This window comes from Heteronotia binoei, chromosome 6, assembly GCF_032191835.1.
Source record: "Heteronotia binoei isolate CCM8104 ecotype False Entrance Well chromosome 6, APGP_CSIRO_Hbin_v1, whole genome shotgun sequence".
NCBI lineage: Eukaryota > Metazoa > Chordata > Lepidosauria > Squamata > Gekkonidae > Heteronotia > Heteronotia binoei.
In genome coordinates, this window is record NC_083228.1 from 141,324,890 (window position 1) to 141,339,660 (window position 14,771).

The window sequence follows — 14,771 nt, forward strand, 5'->3', positions numbered from 1 at the left end:
GGGTAGAGAGAGAGACTTCTTGTCCATACAAAGTTGCCGTGTTTTTCAATGTCTGCTTCTTGTTCTCTTATTTAAGGCCGAAAGACGGCAGACAAGACTTGGCCACATGTATGGATTTTGTACTGCTTTTTGCTCATTATGCATTAATATTATTCAATACCCAGCCTTTCCGTAGCGGCTTGAACCACAAGACGCTGGAGCAAAAGAAGAGGAGCTGGATTTATACCCTGCCCTTCACTCAGAGTGGCTTACAGTCTCCATTCCCTTCCCCTCCCCTCAATATGGAGCAGAGGTCCATCAGTGGTTATTAGCCACAGCATATTGTTGGAACTCTGTCTGGGGCAAGTGATGCTCTGTATTCTTGGTGCTTGGGAGGGGCAACAGTGGGAGGGCTTCTAGTGTCCTAGGCCCAATGGTGGACCTCCTGATGGCACCTGGGTTTTTTTGGCCACTGTGTGACACAGAGTGTTGGACTGGATGGGCCATTGGCCTGATCCAGCATGGCTTCTCATATGTTCTTATGTCCAGGGCAGTGATGCTCTGTATTCTTAGTGCTTCAGGGGGCACAGTTGAGGGCTTCTAGTGTCCTAGGCCCAATGGTGGACCTCCTGATGGCACCTGGGTTTTTTTGGCCACTGTGTGACACAGAGTGTTGGACTGGATGGGCTATTGCCTGATCCAACATGGCTTCTCTTATGTTCTTATGTCCAGGGCAGTGATGCTCTGTATTCTTGGTCCGGGGGGGCGGGGCACAGTTGAGGGCTTCTAGTGTCCTGGTCCCCCTGATGGACCTCATGATGGTACCTGGGTTTTTTGGCCACTGTGTGACACAGAGTGTTGGACTGGATGGGCCATTGGCCTGATCCAACATGGCTTCTCTTATGTCCTTATGTGACACAGAATCTTGGACTGGATGGGCCATTGGCCTGATCCAACATGGCTTCTTTTATGTTCTTATGTGACACAGAATCTTGGACTGTATGGGCCATTGGCCTGATCCAACATGGCTTCTCTTATGTTCTTATGTGACACAGAGTGTTGGACTGGAGGGGCCATTGGCCTGATCCAACATGGCTTCTCTTATGTTCTTATGTGACACAGAGTGTTGGACTGGAGGGGCCATTGGCCTGATCCAACATGGCTTCTCTTATGTCCTTTACAGACACCCTGTGAGGCAAGTGGGGCTGAGAGAGCTCTGAGAGACCCACTCTTGAGAGAACAGCTCTGAGAGAACTGTGACTGATCCAAGGTCACCCAGCTGGCTGTACGTGGAGTGGGGTACCAAGCCCAGTTCTCCAGACTGGAGTCTGCCGCTCTTAACCACTACGCCAAACTGTCTCTTGCACAGCCGTTGTGCCGATCGCCCCGGACACTACATCAAGAAAAAAGCAAATATAGTTTCCTCAATCCAATTCTTCCTCAAGAGCAAACAGGCTCACCCCTCTGCCTCTCGAACTAAGTTTGTGTCCAGTGGCACCGTTAAGACCAACGAAGTTTTATTCTGGCTGCAAGCTTTCATGTGCATGCACGCTTCTTCAGGAAGTTTATACCCGGAATAAAACACTGTCGGTCTTAAACGGGTGACACTGGACTCAAACTTTGTTCTGCTGCATCAGACCAACATACTAATCCCCAGGGCTTTTTTTTTGTAGAAAAGGCCCAGCAGGAACTCATTTGCATATTAGGCCACACCCCCAATGCCAAGTCAGCCGGAACTGCGTTCCTGTGCCATCCTGCTCAAAAAAAGCCCTCGTCCCACCTGCAAGCAACCCCGTGGCGCAGAGTGTTAAAGCTGCTGTCCTAAGCTCTGCTCACGACCTGTGTTTGATCCCGGCGGAAGCTGGGTTCAGGTAGCCGGCTCGAGGTTGACTCAGCCTTCCATCCTTCCGAGGTCGGTCAAAGGAGTCCCCAGCTTGCTGGGGGGAAAGCATAGATGACTGGGGAAGACAACAGCAAACCACCCCGTAAAAAAGTCTGCCATGACATCACCCCAGAATCGGAAACGACTGATGCTTGCACAGGGGACTACCTTTACCTTTTTTTTTTACCTTTTTTTTTTACCCAGAGGAGATCCGGGAAATTACAGGCCAGTCAGTCTGACTTCAATACCGGGAAAGTTGGTAGAAACCATTATCAAGGACAGAATGAGTAGGCACATTGATGAACACGGGTTATTGAGGAAGATTCAGCATGGGTTCTGCAAGGGAAGATCTTGCCTCACTAACCTGTTACATTTCTTTGAGGGGGTGAACAAACATGTGGACAAAGGAGACCCGATAGATGTTGTTTACCTTGACTTCCAGAAAGCTTTTGATAAAGTTCCTCATCAAAGGCTCCTTAGAAAGCTTGAGAGTCATGGAGTAAAAGGACAGGTCCTCTTGTGGATCAAAAACTGGCTGAGTAATAGGAAGCAGAGAGTGAGTATAAATGGGCAGTCTTCGCAGTGGAGGACGGTAAGCAGTGGGGTGCCGCAGGGCTCGGTACTGGGTCCCATCCTCTTTAACTTGTTCATAAATGATTTAGAGTTGGGAGTGAGCAGTGAAGTGGCCAAATTTGCGGATGACACTAAATTGTTCAGGGTGGTGAGAACCAGAGAGGATTGTGAGGAACTCCAAAGGGATCTGTTGAGGCTGGGTGAGTGGGCGTCAACGTGGCAGATGCGGTTCAATGTGGCCAAGTGCAAAGTAATGCACATTGGGGCCAAGAATCCCAGCTACAAATACAAGTTGATGGGGTGTGAACTGGCAGAGACAGACCAAGAGAGAGATCTTGGGGTCATGGTAGATAATTCACTGAAAATGTCAAGACAGTGTGCGTTTGCAATAAAAAAGGCCAACGCCATGCTGGGAATTATTAGGAAGGGAATTGAAAACAAATCAGCCAGTATCATAATGCCTCTGTATAAATCGATGGTGCGGTCTCATTTGGAGTACTGTGTGCAGTTCTGGTCGCCGCACCTCAAAAAGGATATTATAGCATTGGAGAAAGTTCAGAAAAGGGCAACTAAAATGATTAAAGGGCTGGAACACCTTCCCTATGAAGAAAGGTTGAAACGCTTGGGGCTCTTTAGCTTGGAGAAACGTCGACTGAGGGGTGACATGATAGAGGTTTACAAGATAATGCATGGGATGGAGAAAGTAGAGAAAGAAGTACTTTTCTCCCTTTCTCACAATACAAGAACTCGTGGGCATTCGATGAAATTGCTGAGCAGACAGGTTAAAACGGATAAAAGGAAGTACTTCTTCACCCAAAGGGTGATTAACATGTGGAATTCACTGCCACAGGAGGTGGTGGCGTCCACAAGCATGGCCACCTTCAAGAAGGGGTTCGATAAAAATATGGAGCAGAGGTCCATCAGTGGCTATTAGCCACAGTGTGTGTGTGTGTGTGTATATATATATATATATATTTGGCCGCTGTGTGACACAGAATGTTGGACTGGATGGGCCATTGGCCTGATCTAACATGGCTTCTCTTATGTTCTTATGTTCTTATGTAACTGCATCCAACCTCTGCCTCTCCTTTGACAGAGGTAACTCGTTTTGTTTTTTAAAAAATCTTTTTTTTTTTAACTTCTGCAAATTATCGTGCAGACTTCGACTACTCTGTGATCGGTACTCTGAATTCCACCTTCTCCTTCAACTAGATCCTCCCCCCCCCCGCCCCCCGCTCTAAAGACCGTGAAGTTAGCTCTCTTTTGCCATCTGGTGGAACACTTTCCAACGCAGAGAGCTGGAGCAGCTGCAAAAATGAAATGAACACTGGCACCACCAGGCCGAATTGCTCAAGAGTCCGTTGAGTCCGGTGCTCTGTTTTCAAGGATTTGAACAAAGCAGGAGTCAAGCGCAGCCTTTAAAACCAACCTATTTTTATTTCGAACGTAAGCTTTCATGTGCTCTTAAGCACACGTCGCCAGACGAGGAATCCGGCACAGTGAGCAAAGCCATACAGAGCTGGTAGGCAGTGGCTAGATCCAAGCAGGCAGCTGTGTTGGTCTGAAGCAGTTGAACAAAGCAGGAGTCAAGTAACACCTTGAAGACCAACCCATTTTTATTTTGAATGTCAGCTTTCATGTGCTCTTAAGCACCCTTCCTCAGACGTGGAATCCGGCACAGTGAGCAAAGCCATACTTAGCTGAGCAGAGCCATACAGAGCGGGCAGGCAGCGGCCCAGAATGCAACACGGTACAGATTTAAGAACCAATGACAGTGAAGTAAAATTATCTGGTAGGCCAGTGGTTTAGAATGTAAAATGGTACAGTGACAGAATAGTCAAATTAGCAAATTGAGCAAACCTTTGGATCTGTTTCCAAGGATGTAAAAAACAGGGAGTGGCCTACAAGTGGTGGAAGTGATAATGGCCTGTGCTCCTGAGGGGACTTTTTCGGTGCAGTAAATAAACATTAAATTTCTCTGAGATGTTTTGCAAAAGGAAAAAAAAAAAGTTGCTGGTTTTTCTGCTGTAAAGTTTCAGATCTCTGCCATTAAACGCGAGAGCCAGTTTGGTGTAGTGGTTAAGGGCGCGGACTTTTCTCTGGGAGAACTGGGTTTGATTCCCCACTCCTCCACTGGATGAGGCAGTACTTGTATTGAAGTGAAAGAGAGCAAGTGTATATGTTGTTGTCGTTGTTGTTCAGTTGCACAGTCGAGTCCAACTCTTTGCGACCCCATGGACAAAGTCACGGCAGGCCCTCCTGTCTTCCACCATCATCCGAAGTCTGCTCAAATTCGTGTTTGTTACATCAGTAATGCTGTCCAGCCATCTCCTCTTTTGCCGTCCCCTTCTTCTTTTGCCTTCTGTCTTTCCCAGCATCAGGGTCTTCTCCAGGGAGTGCTCCCTTCTCATTGGGTGGCCAAAGTGTTTGAGCTTCAGCTTCAGCATCTGACCTTCCAGGGAACAGTCTGGGTTGATTTCCCTTAGGACTGACTGATTGGATCTTCTTGCAGTCCAAGGGACTCTCAAGAGCCTTCTCCAGGGAGTGCTCCCTTCTCATTGGGTGGCCAAAGGATTTGAGCTTCAGCTTCAGCATCTGACCTTCCAGGGAACAGTCTGGGTTGATTTCCCTTATGACTGACTGATTGGATCTTCTTGCAGTCCAAGGGACGCTCAAGATTCTTCTCCAGCACCACAGCTCAAAAGCATCTATTCTTCTGCACTCGGCCTTCCTTATGGTCCAGCTCTCACAGCCATACATTATTACTGGGAATACCATCGCTTTGATTATACAGACTTTTGTCGGCAGGGTGACATCTCTACTTTTTATTATACTGCCTATGTTTGCCATAGCTGTCCTCCCAAGGAGCAAACGTCTTTTAATTTCATGGCTACAGTCACCATCTGCAGTGATCTTGGATCCCAGAAATGTGAAGTCTGTCACTACTTCCATGTCTTCCCCTTCTATTTGCCATGGTGTGATGGGGCTGGATGCCATGATCTTAGTTTTTTTGATGTTGAGTTTCAAGCCTACTTTTGTGCTTTCCTCTTTCACCCTCAACAAGAGGTTCTTTAGGTCCTCTTCACTTTCTGCCATTAGAGTGGTATCATCTGCATATCTGAGGTTGTTGATGTTTTTCCCAGCAATCTTAATTCCGGCTTCTGCTTCATCCAGGCCGGCATTCTGCACGACGTACTCTGCATATAAATTAAATAAGCAGGGTGACAATATACATCCTTGTCAAACTTTTCCTATTCTAAACCTAACAGTTGTTCCATATCTCGTTCTGACCGTTGCTTCTTGAGCCTTATACAGGTTTCTCAGGAGACATGTGAGGTGGGCTGGTACTCCCATCTCTTTAAGGACTTGCCACAGTGTACATACTGCTTGGATATGAAGTGTGTTGGAATTTGATTATAGGAAGCTTGTCGAAGCCTACATGAAATGAGGATATAAATACGGCCTTGTCGCTGGATATTACTGCATTGAATTAAAGAATTCTTCAATTAGAACATAAGAACATAAGAGAAGCCATGTTGGATCAGGCCAACGGCCCATCCAGTCCAACACTCTGTGTCACACAGTGGCAAAAAAATTTATATATACACACACACTGTGGCTAATAGCCACTGATGGACCTGTGCTCCATATTTTTATCTAAACCCCTCTTGAAGGTGGCTATGCTTGTGGCCGCCACCACCTCCTGTGGCAGTGAATTGGAGCACTGGATTTTTTAAAGAGTACTTATATGGATGTTTCCTCCTGACCATCTTGTTTGAAGAAACTGCTTTCTTCACAAAGTCAGAAAGAGACTTTGGGTACTGGGAGGGGCAGACGTTCTTGCTTGGATGCACTACTAATGATGTGCCTTGGTTGAAGTGACTTACTACTGTTTCATAAATATTAATTTGGGTACTTTGGTTTTGAGGCTGGTTTACGTGGCGGCTCTGCGCCTTTTCCCCCCCTGCCCCCAACTGGAGATTAAGAATCAAAGGTACATAACCCACCGTGAAAACCAGCTTCTATTATTCAATTATACAAGGTCAACAAAAATAAACATACTCATGTACACATCTCTCTCTCTCTCTCGGCTTGGCTTCGCGAACGAAGATTTAAGAAGGGTGCAATAGTCCACGTTTGCTGCAGGCTCGCTGGTGGCTGACAAGACCAATGTGGGACAGGCAGGTCCGGCCACAGCGGCTGCAGGGAAAAGTCTGATTTAGGGTTGGTCCTGTAGCAGTGCGATTCTTCCTCAATCTCCTTTTGTCCTCAAGACCAGCTATGCGTGCGTTCTCAAAGGAAGAGACAGCCTGGTGGATGGTGTGCCTCCATGCTTTGCGATCTGAGGCTAGGTCAGACCACTGGTGATGGTTGATGTGACAGGTGCTAAGGGATTTCTTCAAGGAGTCCTTGTACCTCTTCTTTGGTGCCCCTCTATTTCGATGGCCGGTGGAGAGTTCGCCATACAGGGCAATCTTGGGAAGGCGGTGGTTTTCCATCCTAGAAATATGCCCTGCCCAGCGCAGCTGCGTCTTCAACAGCAGTGCCTCGATGCTGGTAACCTCTGCCCGCTTGAGGACTTCAGTGTTGGTCACAAAGTCACTCCAGTGGATGTTGAGGATGGTGCGAAGGCAGCGCTGATGAAAGCGCTCAAGGAGTCGCAGGTGATGACGGTATAAAACCCACGATTCGGAGCCATAGATGAGGGTTGTCATCACAACCGCTTTGTAAACATTGATCTTTGTGCCTTTTTTCAGATGCTTGTTGCTCCACACTCTTTTGTGCAGTCGGCCAAATGCACGGTTTGCCTTTGCCAGCCTGTTGTCAATCTCCTTGTCGATCTTGGCATCTGAGGAGATGATGCACCCCAGGTAGCTGAACTGCTGGACTGTCTTCAGAACTGATTCACCCACAGTGATGCAGGGGAGGGTGATAATCTTCCTGGGGTGCAGGCTGGTGGAGAACTTCTGTCTTCTTCAGACTAACTTCTAGGCCAAATAGCTTGGCAGCCTCTGCAAAGCAGGACGTCATATGCTGCAGAGCTGATACCGAGTGGGAGACGAGTGCAGCATCATCAGCAAACAGTAGCTCTCGGATGAGTTTTTCCATTGTCTTGGAGTGTGCCTTTAGTCGCCTCAGGTTGAACAGGCTGCCATCGGTGCGATAGCGGATGTAGACACCATCGTCATCATCTAGATCTACTGCGGCTCTTTGAAGCATCATGCTAAAGAAGATCGTAAAGAGAGTTGGCGCGAGAACGCAGCCTTGCTTTACACCTGTGCCTATTGGGAAGGGCTCCGAGAGGTCATTGCAGTGTCTGACTTGGCCTCGCTGGTCTTCGTGTAGCTGGATGATCATGCTGAGGAACCTTGGGGGACATCCTAAACGTTCCAAGATTTGCCACAGGCCTTTCCTGCTAACGGTATCGAAAGCTTTGGTAAGGTCGACAAAAGTCACATACAGAGCCTTGTTCTGTTCCCTGCATTTCTCTTGGAGCTGCCTGAGAACAAATACCATGTCGGTGGTGCTCCTGTTAGCTCTGAAGCCGCACTGGCTCTCTGGGAGGAGTTCTTCTGCAATGGTGGGCACCAGTCTGTTCAGGAGTATTCTGGCAAGGATTTTGCCTGCGATGGAGAGCAGGGTTATCCCCCGGTAGTTGGAGCAGTCTGACTTTTCCCCTTTGTTCTTGTATAGGGTGATGATGATTGCATCGCGAAAGTCCTGTGGTAATTTGCCTTGTTCCCAGCAGGTGACAAGTACTTTGTGAAGTGAGCTATGTAGTACTGTGCCCCCATGCTTCCAGATCTCTGGTGGAATTCCATCAATTCCTGCTGCCTTGCCACTTTTCAGTTGCTTGATGGCTTTAACAGTCTCTTCTAGGGTGGGGATCTCATCCAACTCTGTTTTCACCGGTTGAAGTGGGGTGAGGTGGATTGCTGAATCTTGAACTACGCGGTTGGCACTGAAGAGAACCTGAAAATACTCCGACCACCGGTTCAGTATGGATGCCTTGTCTGTGAGGAGCACTTGGCCGTCTGCACTATGCAAGGGACTCTGAGCCTGATATGATGGACCATATACTGCCTTCAGGGCTTCGTAGAACCCTCTTAAATCACCAGTGTCTGCACACAGCTGGGTTCTCTCTGCAAGCTTGGTCCACCACTCGTTCTGAATGTCTCGAAGCTTGCGCTGGAGGTTGCTACATGCAGCGCGAAAGGTTGCTTTTTTCCCAGGACAGGAGGGCTGAGCAAGATGTGCTTGGTAGGCAGATCTCTTTTTTGCCAGTAATTCTTGGATCTCTTGATTGTTCTCATCAAACCAGTCCTTGTTCTTCCTTGTGGAGAACCCGAGGACTTCTTCAGAGATCTGCAGGACGGTAGTTTTTAGGTATTCCCAGAGTGCTTCTGCAGAAGGGTCTGTGGGGCAACTGAGGTCCTCAATTCTTGACTGGAGTTTTGCCTGGAAGGCAGCTTTAACTTCGGCTGACTGGAGGCTGCCAACACATCATGTACACATCATAAATTACAAAACAACCATAACTTTTAGTCCTTAATGAAAAAGGAAGCATTAGCACCAAGAGTCCTCCTTTTCATCCTGTGGCAAAACTTCCCATCTCATTCCATGAAGTCCTGGTGTAGTACTCCAGATGTTTAATGTCTGTCCAAAGATGCAGCCAATAATCCAAGTTTCCAAGGACAAGGTCGTACGGAACCCTTGTTTCGTGTGAGCTTCTTCAAGCTGCAACAATCCTAAATGACATGAATGAATAGGAGAGGGACGGTGGCTCAGTGGTAGAGCATCTGCTTGGGAAGCAGAAGGTCCCAGGTTCAATCCCTGGCATCTCCAAAAAAGGGCCCAGGCAAATAGGTGTGAAAAACCTCAGCTTGAGACCCTGGAGAGCCACTGCTGGTCTGAGAAGACAAGACTGACTTTGATGGACCAAGGGTCTAATTCAGTATAAGGCAGCTTCATATATATTTGGGGAGGGATGGTGGCTCAGTGGTAGAGCATCTGCTCGGGAAGCAGAAGGTCCCAGGTTCAATCCCCGGCATCTCCAAAAAAGGGTCCAGGCAAATAGGTGTGAAAAACCTCAGCTTGAGACCCTGGAGAGCCGCTGCTGGTCTGAGAAGACAAGACTGACTTTGATGGACCAAGGGTCTGATTCAGTATAAGGCAGCTTCATATATATTTGGGGAGGGATGGTGGCTCAGTGGTAGAGCATCTGCTTGGGAAGCAGAAGGTCCCAGGCTCAATCCCTGGCATCTCCAAAAAAGGGTCCAGGCAAATAGGTGTGAAAAACCTCAGCTTGAGACCCTGGAGAGCCCCACCCACCTCACAGGATGTCTGTTGTGGGGGGAGAAGACATAGGAGCTCGTGAGCCGCTCTGAGTCTCTGATTCAGGGAGAAGGGCAGGGTATAAATCTGCCCCCACCTCACAGGGTGTCTGTTGTGGGGGGAGAAGGCATAGGAGATTGTGAGCCGCTCTGAGTCTCTGATTCAGAGAGAAGGGCGGGGTATAAATCTGCCCCCACCTCACAGGGTGTCTGTTGTGGGGGGAGAAGACAGAGGAGATTGTGAGCCGCTCTGAGTCTCTGATTCAGAGAGAAGGGCGGCGTATAGATCTGCAGTCTTCTTCTTCTTATGGTGACCCTGTGAATTGATTACCTCTGAAAAAGTCCTATTGTTAACAGCCTTGTTCGGGTTTCGGAAACTGAGGGCCCTTGTGGCTTCCCTGATTCAATCCATCCCCTGTTGGGTCTCCCTCTTTTCCCACTGCCTTCGACTTTTCCTATCGTTATGGTCTTTCCCAATAAGTCTCGTCTTCTCACGATGTGACCAAAGCACAATAGCTGTGTAGAATGCATTACAATAGTTTGGTCTCAATGTTACCACAGCGTGGATCCAGGCACCCAGACTGGCCCTACTGAGGTACAAGGGACCATCTTCTGGGTTAAACTGAGTTGGAGGATGCATTGCTTGCAGCTGTTTTAACTTGCTTCTCCAGCAGTAATGGTGGAGAGCCAGTTTGGTGTAGTGGTTAAGTGTGCGGACTCTTATCTGGGAGAACCGTGTTTGATTCCCCCCCTCCTCCACTTGCAGCTGCTGGAATGGCCTTGGGTCAGCCATAGCTCTGGAAGGGGTTGTGCTTGAAAGGGCAGCTGCTGGGAGAGCCCTCTCTAGCCCCTCCCACCTCACAGGGTGTCTGTTGTGGGGGAGGAAGGTAAAGGAGATTGTGAGCCGCTCTGAGATTCTTTGGAGTGGAGGGCAGGATATAAATCCAATATCTTCATCTACCTCACAGGGTGTCTGCTGTGGGGGAGAGGGCTCTCACAGCAGCTGCCCTTTCAAGGACAGCTCTGCCAGAGCTATGGCTGACCCAAGGCCATTCCAGCAGGTGCAAGTGGAGGAGTGGGGAATCAAACCCGGTTCTCCCAGATAAGAGTCCGCACACTTCACCACTACACCAAACTGGCTCTTGAGGTGAGCTCCCCACCTCCCTAGGCAGCTGGTTCCACACTTGTACAACTCTTACTGTAAAAAAGCTTTTTCTTCCCACCCTTAATTTAAACCCATGATTACGAGTCCTCTCCTTTGGGGCCAACATGAACAGCTCCCTGCCCCCTGTAACGAAGCAGGAGTCAAGTTGCACCGACCAAGTTTTATTCAGAACGTAAGCTTTCGTGTGCTCTCTGCGGTTCTCTCCTGACTGCAAACGCGCATATTGAAGAACCGCAAACACGCATATTGAAGTTGAAGAATAACACGTACGAGAGCTGTTGCTTTAGCACGGTTTCCTAGCGTACTACTGCGGCCAGCGGAAGTGGTCAATGAAACACGGTATTAGCCGGTCTCGTGTCACCGCACCGGTTAACATAAGAACATAAGAGAAGCCATGTTGGATCAGGCCAACGGCCCATCCAGTCCAACACTCTGTGTCACACAGTGGCAAAAAATTTTATATACACACATACACTGTGGCTAATAGCCACTGATGGACCTGTGCTCCATATTTTTATCTAAACCCTTCTTGAAGGTGGCTATACTTGTGGCCGCCACCACCTCCTGTGGCAGTGAATTCCACATGTTAATCACCCTTTGGGTGAAGAAGTACTTCCTTTTATCCGTTTTAACCTGTCTGCTCAGCAATTTCATCGAATGCCCACGAGTTCTTGTATTGTGAGAAAGGGAGAAAAGTACTTCTTTCTCTACTTTCTCCATCCCATGCATTATCTTGTAAACCTCTATCATGTCACCCCGCAGTCGATGTTTCTCCAAGCTAAAGAGCCCCAAGCGTTTCAACCTTTGAACAAGAGGATTATCGCCTGAAGAACATAAAGTGCTTCACGGAACTACCTGCGTCTGGAACACACGAATACAACAGATGGTGGTACCCACTTTTTTCTTTGTGGAATTTCGAGCATCCGGACGGAACATCAATTTGCGTTTATGGACTATGGCCTTTAGAAGTATTGGAAACTGAAATAGTTTGGATTGCATATATGTGAAAGTTATAAATTTATGCATCGACACAGCATAAATGTGTGTAATGCTTATGTGCACCGTTTTTGGATGCTGACAGTTAACTACAGGCTGTGGTTTCCTATTTATGTTTATACTCCTCTAAGTGGCAGCAGAGTGGTAAAGCTGCAGTACTGCAGTCTGAACTCTCTGCTCACGACCTGAGTTCGATCCTGGCGGAAGCTGGGTTTCAGGTAGCCGGCTCAGGTTGACTCAGCCTTCCATCCTTCCGAGGTTGGTAAAATGAGTACCCAGCTTGCTGGGGGGAAAGCGTAGATGACTGGGGAAGGCAATGGAAAACCACCATGTAAAAAAGTCTGAAAACGTTGTGAGAGTAATGTCACCCCAGAGTCGGAAACGACTGGTGCTTGCACAGGGGACTACCTTTACCTTTTTTATACTCTGAAAAGAGCCCCGTGGCGCAAAATGTTAAAGCTGCAGTACTGGAGTCCTAAGCTCTGCTCACGACCTGAGTTTGATCCCCGGTGGAAGCTGGGTTTTCAGGTAGCTGGCTCGAGGTTGACTCAACCTTCCATCCTTCCAAGATCAGTCAAATGAGTACCCAGCTTGCTGGAGGGAAAGCGTAGATGACCGGCGAAGGCAACGGCAAACCACCATGTAAAAAAGTCTGCCGTGAAAACATTGCGACAGCAACGTCACCCCAGAGTCGGAAACGACTGGTGCTTGCACAGGGGACTGTCTTGACCTTTAAGTGGCAGAAGCCCTTCTAAGACTTTTTATTTATTTGATTTATACCCCGCCCTCCTCGCTGAAGCAGGATTACAGAGAGCAATTACATCCTGCGCCCCCCCCACAGCCTCAAAGTTCCAAGAAGTAAGTCAAATGAAGAAGTCAGATAAAACAAGTCATATTATTAGCAATTGCTGAAATAGAAATTGGACGTAAATGGAGACAGAAAAAAGGGCCTAGGTTGGAGGAACGGTATAACGCTATTTAGAATCATTTTGTGTTGGGTAGATGAGATCTCTCTTCGGGGTTACAACATTTAGTTGCTTATCAGAAAAAAATTCAAACAGAGTTTCTTCAAGAAGAAATTCTGTCATCTAACCCTTTTTTTTAGCTTATATTTTTTTAAAAAGGATACATCACTTTTAAATAATAATAGATTAAAGAACAATGAACAGGGGAATAATGGGGCATCGAATTATAGGAGAAGAAATTTTGCTTAGGGTTGTAGATCGGTTGAAACATTTTATATTATCTTTTCTGTTACTAATATTATCTTTTGTGTTACTACTGTTTCAAATATATACACACACACATATATTTTTAAAAAGTTCCAAGAGCGGAGCTGGTTCTATTGGAGGATCTGGTGCCCAGAACTCCACCATTTCCCGCAGAAATCCAAGAGGTTAATCCACCACAGGAAATGAAATTAGCCACGGGCATATGTCATTCTTGCCTCTTCTCTCAAAACTAGCTAGGGTTGCCAAGTCCCATTTAAGAAATATCTGGGGACTTTGGGGGTGGAGCCAGGAGACATTAGGGGTGGAGCCAGGAGCAAGGGTGTGACAAGCATCATTGAACTCCAAAGGGAGTTCTGGCCATCACATTTAAAGGGACTGCACACTTTTTCAATGCCTTCCTTCCATAGGAAATAATGAAGGATAGGGGCACCTTCTTTTGAGGCTCATAGAATTGGACCCCCTGGTCCAATCGTTTTGAAACTTGGTGTATATTTTGGGGGAGAGGCACTAGATGCTGTACTGAAAATTTGATGCCTCTACCTCAAAAAACAGCCCCCCCCACAGCCCCAGATACCCACGGATCAATTCTCCATGATTTTCTATGGGAATAAATCTCCATAGGGAATAACAGAGTTCCCAGCAGACATTCCCCTCCCCTCCCCCCGCTTTCTGACGACCCTGAAGCGGGGGGAGGGCCTCCAAACCAGGGGATCCCCTGCCCCCACCTGGGGATTGGCAACCCTAAAACTAGCTCATGAGGGCCAAAGAGAGTTGCCAGGTCCAATGCAAGAAATATCTGGGGACTTTGAGGGTGGGGCCAGGAGACATTGGGGGTGGAGCCAGGAGCAAGGCTGTGACGTGCAATTGAACTCCAAAGGGAGTTCTGGCCATCCCATTTAGAGGGACCGCACACTTTTTAAATGCCTTCCCTCCGCTGGAAATAACAGATAGGGGCACCTTCTTTGGGGGCTCACCGAACTGGACCCCCTGGTCCGATCTTTTTGAAACTTGGAGGGTCTTTTGAGGAGAGGCATTGGATGCTGTGCAGAAAATCTGGTGCCTCTACCTCAAAAAACAGCCCCCCTCCCAATCAATTCTCCCGTTATACCCTATGGGAATCGTTCCCAGCAGACATTTCCCTCCCCCTGCCCCCGCTTGCTGGTGACCCTGAAGTGGGGGGAGGGCCTCCGAGCCAGGGGATCCCCTGCCCCCACCTGGGGATTGGCAGCCTTGGGGCCAAACCAGAGATACAATGGGAATAATCTTTAAAACACAATCTTCAGAGACGTGCAGGAAACCCAAGATTAAAACAAACTTGGAGCTCTGGACACAGAACTTCCAACAGTTATGTTCAAGTCCAGTAGCACCTTAGGGACCAGCAAGAGTTTCAGGGTGTAAGCTTTCGAAAGTCTAAGCCAGGGGTGTTAAACATGTGGCCCGGGGCTCAAATCGGGCCCCTGGAGGGTTCCTATCAGGCCCCCGAGGAACTGGCTCTCATCTGCTTCCCTCTGCATCACAGCTTGCTTTGCTAGGCTTGCACAATCGCACAGGAGCTACAGAGCAAAGCCTCTATTTTCTCCGTTGGCTGAGGCTCCTCCCTTGGGGAGGGA